Below are 3,787 nucleotides of genomic sequence, written 5' to 3'. Positions count from 1 at the left end.
TATTTTGAAGGTGAAAAGATCCCCTACTACTAGTCTTACATCTTCCACTTATCAACACATCTTTTAGTGACCTTGTCACAAATGGAGTGGATCTATATGAAACGAGTTCTTAACACCTTTTATGTTCTTTTTCTAAGGGAGAATTTTTATGAAGCTTCTACCCACTGATGATTTCCTCAAGCTTAAATGCTTAAAGGGACTTTTATGTTGCTTATTGTGTAAATCAGAAGAGGAATCCTTGGAACAAGTGTTTTTTAACTGCCTCTATTCTAGAAGTGTTTGGCAGAATGTGGTGAGTCACATTTCCATTTCCACCTTTATTCTCAACTAGCAGAACTTCTGGACATTCTGGTTTGAGTGGCAGGATGCCAAGCTACATGCCATACCTTGAATAGTGGCTTTTTTTATTTGGATGGATAAGAGTAATGCAAAGTTTGATGAACTCCATTTGTCTCTTATGAAGGTTTCTAGCCACTATCTTGCATTTATCCATATACTCATATTGCTAAAGAAATTTCCCACTATCTGAATTGATATTACTCCTCCCATCTGATTTAATCTCTCTAAAGCTATTCTTGTGCAGGGGTAGAGACATTCACCTCCTTCGGTCAAATTCAATATATATGGAAGTTACTATGACAACCATTCTAGCATTGGCGGAGTTCTCAGGGATAGTACAAGTCACTGCTTACTATTTTTTCAGTCCTCTATAACTGCTAGGGATGTTGTGGAAGCTGAAATCATTGCAATATATTGGGCATTGAAGTTCTCTCTCCTCATTCCATTCACACATGTTCAAATTGAATCAGATTACCAAGCTACTCTCAACTATCTTCTTAAAACTGATAATCCCCCCTAGCATGTTACTCACTGGTTGTGGAGAATCTCCTCCTTGATTTGCCTTCTCCATGTCAAGTTTTTGCTCAGTTTTAGGGAAGGGAATAGGCCTGTCAATTGGCTTGGAAAAAGAGGTCGGATTAATAATGATGTGGTTATTGGCAAAGAGCCTCCCCCTATGCTATCGTGTTTTTTTTTGGTAAGGAATAACCTTAACATCCCCTACATTAGATTAGTTTATTTATAATAGGTATATATATATATATATATATATATATATTGGTGGCAGGGTTTGCTCTGCTTGGGTTTGTGATTTGATGGCTCCTTCTCGGTGGTGTGGTGGTGCATGGTGGTGGGTTCTTGGAGGTTCTGTTTCTGGGTGGTCTGGTGAGTTGGTTGGAGGTGTTGTAGGGAAGTTTAGCTTTGCCCTTTCTTGGACATCTGCTTTTCAAATCATGGTTATTGTTACATTGCCTGTTGAGTTTCTGGTGGGTAGTGTTAGTTTGGTTTTTTGCACCTGGTGGTAGTCTAAGCTCCTGACCTATTTTGGTTGGGTGTTTGTAGTACTATACCTCTTCCCGGGTTGTTCTTTTTTGAATTTTTTATTGTTCCATTGTTGTCCTGGTGGCTGGGTTGTTTTACTTGGTTACTAGGTTCTAATTCCTCTTATTTTGGCTGTAGCTTACCCATGGATGTTGAAACCAATGCCCAATGGGCTAAGGCCACTTATGCTGGTGTTGTTGGCAAAGGGAATGACACCCCTAAGATTTTTGATCATTTGGTTTTTCCTCAAGCTCTCCAGGGATGTTGCTGCTAGTAAAGGTGTATGTCCCTACATTAACCCTCTTGGAATGAAGGATGGTGAGCCTGCTATCATCTTTACTACCCATGAAATTCAATCTCTTACAGATGCAGTCAAGTTTACATTGATAGGCAAATTCCAATTTGGCCATCCTAAGATGGATTATGTTAGGAAATATTTTGATGATCTCAATCTCCTTGGGGACTGGAAATAGGGCTTAATGGATGGTAGACATCTATTGATTAAACTTTCTAATGAAAAAGATTATGCTAGATTGTTTGCTAAATAATCTCACTTGATTGTCGGGACTCCTATGAAACTTGTGAAGTGGACCCTTAATTTTGATCCAAATAAGGTGCCTCCTATTGCTCTAATTTGGTTCAAGTTACAAGATCTTCATATTCAATATTACCATCAAAATGTCTTATTTAATATAAGTCGTGCTCTTGGTTGTCCATTGAAGGTGGATGCTCCTACTTACAATATAGCAAGACCTGCTGAGGCCATAATTTTAGTTGAAAGGGATATAACCCTCACAGATTTGAAAAGGGTTTGGATTGGATCAGAAGATGAAAGCTTTTGGTAGAACTTTGTGGTGAAACATAGACCTCTTTATTGCCACCACTGCAAAATTTTTGGTCACACTGTGGATATATGCTATAGAATCCACCCACCCTAAAAAAAAAAGCCTGCTGGCCCTCCAAAGCTGAATGCAGCTGTTGTTCCTTCTCTTGAGGTTGTGGCACCTCCCGATCTTGAGGTGGGAGAAATCTCAGGTGTGAAATCTTTGGTCCCATCTATTCCTATAGGCTCCTCAAACTTCTTTTGATTGTGACTTGGCAATTCCAACTGCCATTATCAACCCCTCAAAGGTACCACATGCTGAAGATCTAGTGGTAATTTCAACTCCCACATTAGCAGTTAACAATTCCATTTCTATTGAGGAGAGAAATTTGGAGGCTCGTACCTTATATGAGAGTTTATTGGATATTAATCCTCACCAATTGGATGACCCAACTCTAAACAAATTGACTGATGTGCTTACTGATGAGTGGCAAGTCAGAAAAACAACAACAAGAAGAAAGGTAGGCTGGAATTAAAACATTTATTGGAGGTTCATTATCTTGATGGTCCTCTCACAAACTCTCAAGCTGCTCCCTACCCCAGAACCAGAGGGAAGGGGAAAACCCTTTCTCAATGATTAATTTTCTATGTTGGAATATAAGGGGGTGTTTCACCCATTCTCCCTTAAAAGATTAATATATCTTATAAGAACTCACAAAGTATGGTGTTTTGCTCTCTTAGAGCCCATGGTCACTAAATATCCTCAAAACATTCTAAAAAAAACTCCCTAAGTTTACTCATTTTGCTAACCTCAATAACAAAATTTGGCTCTTTCCTAGATCTGAATTGCAGTGGTCTGTTATTCTCAATCATTCTCAATTTATCCATATTTAATTCTCCATTATTACGACTAAGGGATTCATCATAGGATTTTTTTGCTTTGCTCCAACGATGAGGTTAAGCATAACGCCAAATGGCACAGCTATTTTAATTCAATTATAAACATAATATTTAAATTTGAATTTATGGGGCGTGTGTGTGTGTGTGTGTGTGTGTATGTGTGTGTCTTAGCCTGACTCATTGGTTGCGGCCTTTAGTGTAAGTCCCTCGGGTCAACGGTTCGATTCCTATGTGTGGAATCGAATTGCACACCTTCTGGAAGGGGGGTCCACCCCTCGATCAGATTATGGGGTTGATCAGTCCATGCATACATCCATACATACATCCATCCACACACACACACACACACACATACATAAATGCATACATGCATACATATATATACATACATGCACACATGCATACATGCATACATATATATACATACATGCACGCATGCATACAGATATATACATACATGCACACATGCATACATGCATACATCTATATACATACATGCACGCACGCATGCATGCATACAAATACATACATACATACATGCATGCATGCACGCATACATGCATACATACATATACATACATACATGCATGCATGCATACATATAAATACATACATACATATATACATGCATACATACACATGCATACATACATATACATACATAGATACATGCATGCATGCATG

Source organism: Phalaenopsis equestris, unplaced genomic scaffold (genome assembly GCF_001263595.1).
Source record: "Phalaenopsis equestris unplaced genomic scaffold, ASM126359v1 Scaffold233198, whole genome shotgun sequence".
In the NCBI taxonomy this organism is placed as follows: Eukaryota; Viridiplantae; Streptophyta; class Magnoliopsida; order Asparagales; family Orchidaceae; genus Phalaenopsis; species Phalaenopsis equestris.
This window is presented reverse-complemented; position numbering follows the sequence as displayed.